At 40.3% G+C, this 14,089-nt stretch overlaps 1 protein-coding gene across 1 annotated transcript in view; it reads right to left on the bottom strand.

Annotated features, from left to right (window-relative positions):
- The window catches only part of FAM83E (family with sequence similarity 83 member E), an 89,379-nt gene extending 86,177 nt beyond the window's left edge, over positions 1-3,202 (bottom strand). Inside the window, exon 1 of the mRNA XM_075191284.1 lies at positions 2,855-3,202. The gene's annotated coding sequence lies outside the window, so the exon portion shown is untranslated. The remainder of the gene's footprint in view (positions 1-2,854) is intronic.
- Positions 3,203-14,089: the final 10,887 nt, after the last annotated feature.

Below are 14,089 nucleotides of genomic sequence, written 5' to 3'. Positions count from 1 at the left end.
TTGGTAAATAGCTATCCTCATAGAGATCTATGGGGACAGCGGTGTAAAGCACTAAGTTAGTAAAGGCTGGAGAAATCTAAGATATCTATTATTTATTGCTTTGATAAATGACCATGATCATGTGGAAACAACCAGGTGATTGCTGCTTTCGGCTATAGTAGATTGATATGGAATATCTGGAATTCATTTGGAATGTCAGTTTACATTACGTTAACAATTACTGGCTCCATCCGTGTTGTTCTTGTGTGATGCCATCCTGATGTTGATTTTACTGTCTTATTTTTGAAGTATGTTTATTTGAATTAATGAAATGTATTTAAAGACTTTGTATGTGTAATCTTCTTATATGCCTGGGAATTTTTTGTGCGAGTGTCAACAATGATCTTCTCTAGAAATAATAATGTAACAGGTGTCACGCAGGCCAAAATAAACAACACAAGCACCAGTACCAAATAACTATCTAATCACAATTGTTTGGATAGCTATCGACATATCCAGTGGTCAAAGTGGGGGATTATATATAGTGTTATGCCATACCGCCGCTTCTCCTACTGCCTTTACTGTAAAACTATCAAATTCCATTCACTTACATTGACATTACTTTTTTTATACCGCAACTTTAAAATGTCCATACTGCCACGTCTAAATTTCCACTTTGACCACTGGACATACCCATAGATAAGGTGAGAAGATGACAACTATCAGCCTATTTGTCATCTGTAAACCACAATAATAGGCCTCCATGTCATCCGAAAGTGATCCGTTCACTCATACTGAGCGCCAAATGGTCAGATACTGTCCAGTTTGGTCCCCACACGGTCACTCACAGGGATCATTTTACTCAGTACTTGGGCAAGCTACAGGATCATCCAATGTGTTGCTCAAGGAGGTCACTTTGAGATTTGGGTACTTAAGGATAGTCGTCCAGAAGAGAAACAGTGAAACCATATATGCTGCTGTGCATTTGTGCAGACAGTTAAAAGGTTTTCCAAGGAGTAATAAACTTGACTTTATCAGATATCTAAACGCTTCCTTGTATCGTGTAGCATATAGATGCATATGATTGTGAGTGCTATAGTCTACCTAATGTAACTGTTTTATTTGCTCATTAAAAGGGTGGATTATGAACAGTGAACATATACCGCTTTATTGAGAGCTGTAAATGTTCTATGGTTTCCAGTGAACAGCAGTGAACAAGTGACAGATCATTGAATCAGTATTGTTACCAACAGCATGTAAAGGGACGCTAACTTTGACTCTTATTTAATCATTAACATGGAGCAGTGAAGGGTGGATAGCAGTTAGACATCTAGCAGTATAACTGGCTAATTACTGGTTACTGTGACATACAGTCTGAGGACTGCAATATAATATGCATGCAATTATAACAATTAATAAAACCTGTATTCATTTATTCAATCATTTAGATATTTACACTTCAGGGGGGCATTACCCTTTTACCCCTTTGTCTATTAAGTTTATTGTCTACTAACTGTGCAGTGATGTAAAATTGAACAGTCTTAAATTTTCAAGGCATAATAAACAATATAAATCACTTATGTACAAATCTATGGTATAGAATTACGGTATATATAATTTATGTCACTAATTTTTCATCCTTATGCACAAACAATGAGAAGAGTTCTAGTTGCATACATATTGTATGCAATTATTATATTTAACACTGATCACACATATGTATTAAACTGCCATTAGCCATACAAACAGAGAAAACAGCAGTTTTCTCCCTAATATGGCAATCGCAAAATGTATGAAGGGTTTTTGTCCATAACCCACGTACCGTTTCTTAACACAGTCCCCATAGATTAATAGGTTGACTGCAAAGTTCTACAATGCATCAAGCTTTGAAAAGTTTTGTATTTGGCAGAAAGGTTGCCCCATCTCAGGATGGCGTTGCCAGTCATTTTCTATGGGATCCAGTTGAAGGCTCTCTGGCTTTGCTGGATCACTCGCCGTGGAAGTGCTATGTGCATGCGCATAGCACTTCCTCCACTCACTGGCAGTGCTAGTCTGCCGGTAAATAGGAAAAACTATTCGTACTAGAGGAGGAACTTCACCGGGGCTCCCAGAGTAGCCCCGCCATAGTGCATTTCAGCAGTACTTAAATATGCATCCCTGCGCTTTGCGGCAATGCATATTTACTGGCACCGCGGGATATTAATACATTGACCCCATAGAGACCTGATTGTTCAAATTGGACATTTTCAACCCACAAATGATTGCTCTGAACAATCAAAATCCCCAACATTTTGACCAAACAGAAAAAGAAACTTTGCGCGTCAATAAGCCGTACAATGTTCGGCGTGCGTGTAATATAGCTAAATGGACCGCCAAATGTTTATAGCATTTATAGAAGCTGTTATTAGAATATTGCAGTGTTGGCTAAACTCTGACACTCAAGGTGTTGGGAAACTACAAGTCCCAGCATGCTTTGCTAATATATAGCAGCTTATTGCTGGAAGGGTATGCTGGGACTTGTAGTTTCACAACACCTGGAGTGTCACAGGTTAGCCAACACTGGCATATTGGGTCCCATGTACTTTATATCCTTATGATTTTAGGGAACTAGCCCTGAGGTAGCAGTTCTCACTACTTATCAGTTTAGAAGCAATAAAACCTCATTAACGTCTCAATAAGGAGATCACCGTGGTTGCAGTTACACAGACACATTATAAAACTACAGCAGATATTAGCTTATATTTATATAATAGGAAAATATATGTTTATAAAAACAAATTAGTAACAAAAGATAGTTACCGACAAACCATATCTATTAGCAATAACAATGATGATAATAGTAATAATAATAATATTAATAATAATAATAATATACCTGAAAAGACTCCCTCTTCATTATTCAGCAAGCCGTTCACAAAAGCTTTTATGTTCGGTTTTCAGGTGTAAATGAGACTTTTTCTTTTCTTTGTGTTGCTTTTTTGCCATTTCATCCACTTTTGTGTATTGTGAGCCAACTCTCTGTTGGTTTGTTCTCTAACTTCTCTAACAATGAAAAACACATGCAGAGCTCTGCGTTTCAGGGATAAATCCGGCTGCAAAGTTGAATCCAGGAACATGAAATGTTTTCAACTGCTCCTCAATCTTAAAGCATTATCTGAGTCTGTGAGAAAGGTTTCAGCGTAGTTCACAGTAACTGGCTTTCTCTGCCTTGTCACTCTCCACCTGTTTTATCCCTGCCTTTGTTCTTCTTGTCATAATGCCAGACACATAAGACACACCAGCAGTTCATGTAGCACAGCTCTAGCTACCAGGAAGCGTTGTCACCTTAAAACAGATCAGTTGACTTATTTCCAAGATAAAGATGTTAAACAACCATAAATTTAACAGGATGTACATTTACTGAGATATAAAGTAGTTGGTGTCATTGCTTTTACGAAACTGTTTTGAGACTGTATTTATTGATGTTCATCTGTATTGTTTTCTTTTAAAGACCGGTTTTACATAGGGTTTTACATAGGTTTTTACATAGGTTTGTGGTTTCATATTTAATTGAATGGCTCACAATTTGATTAGTGTTTGTGCTCGTTCAGACGAGCAGTAATGAGAGTTTAGTAAGAGTTTGACAATAGAGGCCTCATAGCCGAACGCACTTAAACGCAATATGTTTGTGTGTGTATACAATGCACTTCCCTATAAAGGGTTAAAGTTTTGTGTGACCATTTTTCAACAGCCAATAGGATCTGTAGGAGATGTCCTTTGGATTTCCTATATAGGTTTCCACACTTGGATATTCTGCCTCTTTTGTCACGCAATATCCCTCCCTTTGTAATGTCGATGTATGGATACAAACTTGTTACTAATTTAGTTTCTCCCTCCTTACAGACGAGGCACAGTTGTCAGGAAAACACTGCACTGCCGTAGGTGGCTAATTCAAGGCGCTTTGGTTAATTGGCCGCAGGTTACTCCCACCTTCGATGTAATTTGGCTTGTGGTCCTTTGTATGGAGGACCCCCTTGACCTGTTAGTGTGGACACGTCATTGTGAATCCAGAGGGGGCATTGTTTCTGTGACGACAGGTTAAGCACTGGCCCTTCAATTAATGGATGATATCCTTGGTTTTAGAGGATGCCTGGGCCAATGGGGCATACACTTGTTTTGGTTTAGTATCAGTCTGTATAGGTGTACTCACATTTTGCTTTCTCTGCCACCCTTTCAATTATAATTAAAATTGTGAACTTTTTACTAAATTCATATCTGTGTCCATGTATTTATTTCATTATTAGGGCTGATTCGATTCGGCCACGTTAGTGTAGGAATAACGCGGCGCTAATTGTATTAGCGTTAATACAGTAATTTTAACCTGGAAAATAAGCATTAAAATTACCATACTAATATTAATACTGCACACTTTTACCGTAGTAACAGTAATAGTGCTCAGGCCGTGTTATTCTAAGATTAACGCTGCCGAATTGAATCGGCCCCTTAGAGTGATGAGTTTAACATAATATAAGAGGTTTATTGTACAGTGGAAAGTTTATGCAGTTTATGTTCATCTGTTATTGCAGACGGAACAAGTCAAGAACAAACCTCTTTGAATATTGCAAATGATTGGGATCATTAATCCCAGTGCTTGCATGCATCTGCTGTTTAAATGAAGGACATTGGAAAAGATGGGTTAGCCCTGCATAAACACCACATGAACAAAATGTTAATAAATATTAATTACTCACTTATGTTTTTATTATCCTTTATTCATATAGCGCCTACTTATTACGCAACACTTTAGAGTGAATTCTTAACTTTTTACAAAACTTATCTACACTAATTTTTAAGAAGGGAAACTGTATCTGGCAAGATTTAATACATGTTTTCTTTGTGTGTGAGTTGGCCGCCCCATGAGCAGTGTACATGAGAATGTGTGAATGTAAGATTTGTAAATAGAGAATTTCTGGAAAGATGTTCATTAATAGCATACATTAAGGGTGGTGGATTTGCCTACTTTGGAGAGGCCAGAAAAGGAGGAGTTGGCAAAAATAAAATTTTTGCCTGGAAAAGAATTCTCTATGCTAAGTATGGCAGAGCTAAGGGGAAAGATATGTGGAAAAGGGAGTAATTTACCTTGGTCTGGAAAACAGAATAGGACCTGTTCCCCAGGGAAAGGTACAGACAGGATTGAGGATCCTGCTGTTACCTTAAGGTAGTATTTTACTCTCAGGTGCACAACATGGGTGTGATTGCTGAGGTGTGTTTGTTGAGAATAAAAGAATTGTGGGTTCTGGTGGGCGGGACTCCCGACGCTAAATAGCAGTCGGATGATAGCAAGGGCTGGTGTGTTTAGCTAGTTTCAGGAGGCTGTGGAACATTTGATGATTATGTTACAGTGTTATTGTTACAAAATAAAACAGCAACTTGTTAAGAAGACCAGAGTACATATATAGTTCATATATATATATATATATATATATATATATATATGTATATATAGAGAGAGAGATAGACAGAAGCACTGGGCAAGAGTGTTTGGCTGCAGGAATAGCCAGCATAAGGGTCCCTGGGGTATGAGTGAAGAGAGAAGGGCATGAATAAGATAGAACCCGGATAGGCTAGGACTTTTGTTTCTGTTTGTTTATTTTTATGCATGATGAATTAAACTAGCTGCAGCTAGTTAAACCAAAACAATTGACTGGTGTGATATCCTTGCTGATCTGCCTGAAGTGTAACCATCTATTCCATATATATATATATATTGTGATACGGACACCCTTAGGTGATGATCACACAAACAACTTCTGAAAACAGTGCTTTTATTGTTGCATCACAATAACACAGCATACAATTTCAATCATGACGATACCAGGCAGCCTACCACTGGCTAGATATAAACCCCCTGTCTAGACACCGGCCACTTTTTAGCATCAGTCGCAAAACATAATTGCCCAATACAGGTTTATATAGTCCAGACTCCTCCCACAGTCTTAACTTGATGGTCAGACGACACTCCCACTTTGCATTTATAAGGAAAAAATTCTCCTCAGTTGCTCTGTAATTATACTTCACTGCAGACAAACCTTGTCAGCAAAGCATGTAAGTTAAATCACATTTCATCACAAAGAGAATAGTCTCCTAGGTGCATAAGTGAAGTAACAAGGGAATGCCTCAATGTGCTGTACCAGCAACATTTGTCAAATAGTTTGGCTGATTGTATATATAGTGTATCTGCCACATTAATAACCCTCTACATACAATCTGCCAAACTATTTCACAAACATTGCTGGTACGGCACATGATGCATTCTCTTGTTACTTCATTTATTCGCCTAGGAGACTATTTTCTTTGTGACTACATATTATAGGATTAGGGGTTTTCCTATAGCTTCTCCTTTTTGGCTGCATATTTCTACTGATAAAACATATAAGGAAGTGCAGATTAGGTTTTCTCACTTTAAATCACATTCAATACTTTTACTTCTGCTATATCTGTGTGTAATCTGGTCTGCAGACTGTCAGCTGAACAACTGGTATCTCTCTAAGAGGTCTGTGGCAAACCCCTCCCATTGTCACATATCCATCCCCCTAGCATCACCAAGTATGTTGGCGCGGACTTCGTGAGTAATGCATCTCTGTGAAAGACCTAACTTTTTAACGCTCAAGATAAGGAAGGTTCTTTTGCCTTTATAAATGTCCTCACAATCACGCCTACCAGTGCACTAATCCCTATTACCTTATCTGCATGCCACCTAAGAACCCTGTTCAGAAACAGCCGATCCTTTCTCTCTCTCCACTCATAGCACCTTATTTTTGTAAAGGGATGCTTATGAGCCCTTTCTGACAGAGGCTGTACTGCGACAGTGGGATAGGTTTTATGGTATTCAGGACAGGCCCTACAAAACCTTTTTACGGCTATGTAGAATCTGAGCCAGTAAAACCTGCATAGAACTTGTTCCCTCATTTTACATTCCCCTATGTGTCTGCCACCTGTTAGGACTGCTGATGTTTTACCTTTGAACATTCCACCTTACCTGCAGGAGTTAACCTGCTGCCCTGATTAGTGCCTGCACCTGTTCCACTGTTTTATATACCTGCCCCAAACATTGCTCCTTACAGTTTCATCACTTGTATTTGCTACTGTTGTTGCCTGTATACCCTGTGAATACTTTGCTCTGGTTTGATACTTGATATTCACCTTTGTCTGTGGCCTGACAACCCTGATTGCTGCCTGGATTGACCTTTCTCTTGTGACCCGACTACATATATCGCTGCCTGGACTGACCCTTTGCCTGCTATTTGAATCTGCTTTCTGTCTGAGATACCACCTCTCAGCCTCAGGCTCTTGGTGTTCGCATTCTACTCCATTGGACTTACCTCTATTCTGCCTGTTGTCCTTGATACCAGTTCTCAGCCTCAGGTTTGTGGTGTTCGTTGTTCTCTACTGGACTTACCTGTGTTCACACAGTTTCATCATCCAGATTTACAGCTTGATCTGGCTTCTGCATCATCCCTTGTACAGTGTTGCTCTCCAGCGCTATCTCCACACAGGCCTCAACTGGCATTACATCCAACCTTGAACCTGTTGTTGCTATAGACTGAACTATTACTCATTCCCTGCATCAGTGGCTCAAACCAGGTAGACCAGCAACCATGTGATGCAGTTAACCCTTCAAATCCTGAAACTGTTGTTGCCATGGACTAACCTTGCTATTTCATATGCTTGAAACATATACTTTCTGAACTGAGTTGTTGCTTTTCAGGTTATCTGCAGCTATTGGTTTTGCATGCGTATCTGTCTTAATAAACACACTATGTTTTAAAACACTTTAATTTTCCTGGAGTTCTAGGAATCATAGCACCACCCACCTGAGTGAGTGCAGCTTCTATCTCTAAGGGTATATGGACTTATAGAACTACCAATTTTTCTACCATCCCCCCTTCACAGCAGCAACTCGAAACAATACATTATTTTTGACCGCATATGATGGCATACAGCCTGCCAAGTTGACAGGTCTTGCAACATCTCCAATATTACTAGGCAACTTAAAGACTTAATGTTGTGTCACATAATTTCTCTAGTCATGTACAAAGTCTGGCATTCAACAGTTCTGGATAATCAGACCAGTCTATACCCTCACCAAAAGGCGAGGTGAACGTATCTGCGATGTCAATAGCAAATGCTGATTTTGACTGTCGAGGCGTGCATGAAAGTCTTGCCATGACCTCCAGGTTAGCATTCCGGATTGGTCCCAAAAGTCGAGGTCCAGATGTTGTGGTTCCTTAGGCAGATCCTTTAACATCGGGCTTCCGACTATTGTATCAGTTGCCGGCATGTCCACACACAAAAAACTTCTTCTTGAAAACAGTGCTTTTATTGTTCCATCACAATAACACAGCATACACTTTCTGGCAGGATGACACAAGGCAACCTATCACGGGCTAGACATAACCCTCCTGTTTAGACACCGGCCACTGTTTGGCATCAGTAGCAAAGCATAAGTACATAATACTGGTTTATATAGTTCAACCTCCTTCCACACCCTTAGCTTGACGAACAGATGACACTTCCACCAAGTCTCCTCAGGTGCTCTGTAATTACTCTTCATTGCAGACAAACTGTCACGGGCACTAGGAGTCTTTACCCAGGGATCACCAGATGGTAGGCTTACCAGAGCAATGTAGATGGTAATAGAGTACTCTGGTAGCTGGGTGATCACGGAACATAAAATGATGGCCGATGAGATGCTCAGGAAAGTCTATGACTAGCAACACTGGTAATAATGAGGTAATAATACACAAGGAACTGTATGGACAAGGACACGTGAAGGTAGTCAGTGGTCTGCGATAGCAAGTTGTACCACTGCTATAGTGAGGAGGAATGTCCAACAGAAACAAGGAGGTGATGAGAGTCAGCGGTCTGCGGGTAGCAAGTTGCACCGCTGTCTGAGTGAAGGAATGGAATCCAAGTGGAGGTATCCAGGTAGTCAGTGGTCTGCGGTAGCAAGTTGTACCACTGCTATGTGAGAGAATGATGGAACAGGTGATACCAGAAACAGGGATCAGTGGTCTGACATCAGCAAGTTGTACCACTGAATATATATGTGAGGAGGTGCACAGGGGAAGACTGCAACACAGGATATACACAGGCACCTTATACACGATCCACAGTAATATGCACAATATAGATATATATATGGATATAAATGACTGAGCAGGTCTGCAATCTAGAAAGTCTCTTGAAGTAGTCCAGCACAATGATAACACAGTCAATGATGGCAATAGACTCAGCGGATAGCAGACTCCAGAGAGAACCAAACACAGTCCAGCAAGATATGCAATACACAGCACAGTCAATGAGAAGTATGCATACCGTGGTTCAGCAGTAGCAGTCAGATGGGATTGCAGCGGTACCTGAGCGGCTGGAGACCGACTGGATAGGAAGTCCCTGGATAGGTGAGGCAGCGGTCTAGCAGGTGCAGCGCACAGGTGAGTAGACCGACAGGGACACGAATCCACAGGAGTCAGCAACACGTGGAACTGGACTCATAGGGAACCCAGGAGAATGGAGATGATCCAGCAGAGGGTAGTAGATGAGATACAAATCCAATGCTGACAGGAGGGCAGAGACCAGTGGAACACGTGAAGGCGTGGAGAGTGGATCAGCAGGAGATGGACGATAGCGCTGACCACAGCGGCAGGACTCAGCGGCACACGGAGGTAACCAGTAGCAACCACAGGAACCAACAGCGATGGGAAACAGGAGGGCAGCGCAGGGCAGGAGCTGTAGATCACGAAGTGTAGCAGATGGTAATGAAAGCGGCAGTCTCGAGGAAGCCACAGCAAAGATGAGATGAGACTGTAGTGCACGGAGGCAGCGGATAGTAATCAGCTGGCAGTCACGATGTTGAACACAGGCGAGTTGCAAGCAGGAGACTGTAGTGCACGGAGGCAGCGGATAGTAGTCAGCTGGCAGTCACGATGATGAACACAGGCGAGTTGCAAGCAGGAGGCTGTAGTGCACGGAGGCAGCGGATAGTAGTCAGCTGGCAGTCACGATGATGAACACAGACGAGTTGCCAGCAGGAGACTGTAGTGCACGGAGGCAGCGGATAGAAATCAGCAAACAGACTTGATGAGAAGCAGGTGAGTGAAGTAAAAGCTGGAGTGCACGGAGGCAGCAGATAGCAATGAGCAAACAGTCACATTGATATAAAATAACGTTGAAGTGGTTTAGAAGACTGTAGTGCACGGAGGCAGCGGATAGGAATCAGCAACAGTCATGATGATACAGTTGATGGTAGAAGTGGTATGGAAGACTGTAGTGCACGGAGGCAGCGGATAGGAATCAGCAAACAGTCCTGATGATACAGTTGATGGTAGAAGTGGTATGGGAACCACAGGAATAGAAGTGGCTTGGAAACCACAGGAATCAGCAGCGCTGAATACACGAGGAATACAGGAACACCTTCAGAGACTCATGAGGAATGAGACTCCAAGATCAGGCCACGTGGTGTTGACCACAGGTGCTTAATATAGGGAGGTTGCCTGATCTGCCAATTGAGTTAAAGGGGTATACACTGAAGTATAGAAAAGGGCTGCGCATGCGCAGACCCTCAGGATGGTGGACGACCACGGTTCCTAAATGTCCGGGAAGAGGCACTCACGGTCCGGTGAGTGACACAAACCTTGTAAGCTTTGCTACTAGCTTTGGACAGACACTTTCAAAACATATAAGTTAAATCACATTTTATACTTTTACTTTGTCACACATGTCTTAAACCTGTGCATCTCCGAATACAGGTGCACTGCTATACCTGTGTGTAACCCGGTCTGCAGACTGCCAACTGAATAGCTGGTCCCTCTCTTCCACTCCCTTTGTCCATATATATATATATATATATATATATATATATATGTATATATAAGTATTTATATTGGAAATGATACAGAGAAGTGTTACTTTGCATTGCATACATAACATATTGTGAACACTGCTTTACATAAACCTGACCGTCTAGCCAAAACTATTATAATTAGTGTTATAAAAGATACCAGTCCATCAAGTTCAACCTATTTTAGATCTCCTGCGATCCCTATCTTATATTTGAAATTGATCCAGATGAAGCAACTGCCAGTCTGTTTCAATCAGGAAACATCCCTCCTGACCCAATATTGCAGTCCTATTTCTCGCTGGATCCACTACTATTCTTCATTTTAATTAATGGTCGTAACCCTGAATACCCTTTTTCGCTAAAGATTTGTCTAACTCTTTCTTGAACATAACAAATAAATCTGCCATCACAAATGTGAATTCCATATCTTGACTGCCCTTACTGTAAAGAACCCCTTCCTTTGCTGGTTGTAAAACTTCCTCTCCTCTAACCTTAGTGGGTAACTACGTGTCCTGTGTACTGTCCTTGGATTTGTTCATAGTAATCATATCCCTTCTTAGATGCCTCTTTTCTAAAGTAAACATGCTTAAACTAGCTAACCTTTTCTCATAACTTAAAGACTCCATACCCTTTATCAAGTTTGTGAGCCTTCTCTGAACCCTTTCTAGTTCCAAAATGTATTTTTTTATAGAGTAATGCCCAGAACTGTACTGCATATTCAAGATGAGATCTTACCAAAGATTTATATAGTGGCAAAATTACACCTTCTTCTCTTGCATCTATGCTCCTTTTTATGCATACCACTACTTTATCGGCCCTTGCAGCTGCTGCTTGACATTGAAAACTATTGCTACATTGAGTCTACTGTCTACAAGCATTCCCAAAACCTTTTCCATTATAGATTCCCCTAAATTTATCCCATTTAATTTATAGAATGTGTGCTTGTTGTTGATCCCTAAATGCATAACCTTATATTTATTTATTTATTTATTAATGTTAAACTTCATCTTCAATGTTACTGCCCAATCAACACGTTTATTCAAGTCCCTCTGTAGAGAAACTACATCTTGCTCTGATTTTATTAACTAGCAAAGTTTATTGTCATCTGCAAAAATGGAAACTTTGCTCTCTAAACCATCAGCAAATTCATGAATAAATATATTAAAAAGGAATGGCCCCGGCAAGGAACCTTGAGGCACACCACGTAAAACTTTTGACCAATTAGAAAATGTTTCATTTATCACAACTCTCAGTTCCCTATTCTCTAACCAGTTTTCAACCCAAGTACAAATGTTGTTTTCTAGACCCAGTTTCCTTATTTTACAAACCAACCTATTGTGTGACACTGTATCAAAGACCTTTGCAAAATCTAAGTAGACCACATCTACTGTACTACAATGGTCTAAGTTCCCATTAATGTCCTCGTAGAAACTAATTAGATTAGTTTGACATGACCTATCCCTTACAAATCCATGCTGATTGCCATTAATAATCTTATTACACAACAAGTAATCCTGAATACTATCCCTTAATATACCTTACAGTAGTTTTCCCACTATTTACCCTTAGAGTGTAAGCTCTCTAATGAGTAGGATCCTCCTTACCCTTTGTTTTCATGCCACCATTAATTTGTCTGCCTTTTCTGTTTTTGTTTTACGTATGTACTGTTTTATGTATGTCCTTGTCTTCCCTACTTTACAGCGCTACGGAGCACTGTTGCGCCTTACAAATCTACAGTAATAATAATAATAATAATATTGATGTCAGGCTTACCGGTCTATAATTGCCTGGTAGTGATCTCATTCCTTTATTAAACAACGGCACCACAGCTGCTATTCGCCAATCCTTTGGTACTGAGCCAGATGCAATCTATGAAAATTAAGAATAGCAGTCTTGGTATTTCTGAGTTTAGCTCCTTAAGAAGCCTTGGGTGTATGCTATGTGGACCTGAAGCTTTATTTATCTTAATTGTATTCAGTCGCCTCTGGACTTCTTCCTTTGTCAGTAAATCTTAAATGAATAATGGGCAAACTGACATACTTCGTGGCCCACATGGTTCAAAAGGGCTGTGCATTACCCTTCATCTCAGGAATAAGTTAAAAGAACACATTTAGTGAAAGAAAGACACACCTATCCGTAATAACATATCAGCAGGGCTTTTTAAGCAAGTGTTACATATTATAACAAATCTGACAATAAAGCAGGGATTAGCTAGAGAGCGCAGGTGAAGACTGCTTGTGGCCCTAGGAACGGTTGTTGCCCATCACTGTCTTAAATGTTGCCAAATGTATAATCCCTCTCTACAGTATTTGTAATACAGAAACATACATACTTGGAGAGTGAATAATAATATTATTATTATTATTATTATTATTATTATTATTATTATAATTATTTTCTATAGTTTATTTATAATGTGCCACAAGAGTCCACACCTCCATACATACGTATGCAGCAAAACGTAACAAGGAATAACAGGGCAAAACATTTAAAGAAAAACAGCTTTAAATGTTTAAATACAGGAAAAGCACTACAATATACATAGAACAATATAACCAGCACTGACGAGGTACAAAGGGGAAAATCTCTCTCTAAGACATGAGTCATGGGAAGAGGGGGAAATCAAAGGGAGTAAGACTAGTGAGAGCTTACATTCTAAAGGGAGGGGCAGGTGAACGGAGTGAAACAGAGGTTAAGACAAGGGACATAGGGAGAGCTTTCATGAAGTAGGTTTTGAGAGACTGCTTGCAGCTTTGTAGGGAGGTAGAGAGCCTGATTGGGAGAGGGAGTGAGACAATTATACCATGGCATTTCACAAAACTTTTGACAAAATTTGGAATGGCTGGCAAACCTATATTTCAAATGCTCCAACTCCCTGGTAATCAAATTATTTTTTCATATACCAGATTTACACATAACTAGAGTGACTTTACACTTTATAAAAATGTTGTGGTATACAATAGTGATAAGTGAAATCACAGTGAGATTTCTGGTGGATTGAGTTTCGGAGCACAACAGGCCACTTTGTGATATTGAGCAAAGTTTGAAAAATTGTGCACAGTTCTGCTGAAGCAACCTGTGAGTTCCGCTTATACTTTCACATTCCTTTTTCTCATTTTGCAGATTTTTTTGTCTATGGATAGAGCTGAGGCGACAATGGTCAATTCATTCTGCTGTGTCATGTGGTTGCAGGGCCGGTGCTAGGGTCTATGGCGCCCTAGGCACGTTGTC

Source organism: Mixophyes fleayi, chromosome 11, assembly GCF_038048845.1.
Source record: "Mixophyes fleayi isolate aMixFle1 chromosome 11, aMixFle1.hap1, whole genome shotgun sequence".
Classification (NCBI taxonomy): domain Eukaryota; kingdom Metazoa; phylum Chordata; class Amphibia; order Anura; family Limnodynastidae; genus Mixophyes; species Mixophyes fleayi.
The sequence above is the reverse complement of the archived record's forward strand: the minus strand, read 5'-3'. Positions and strand labels throughout refer to the sequence as shown.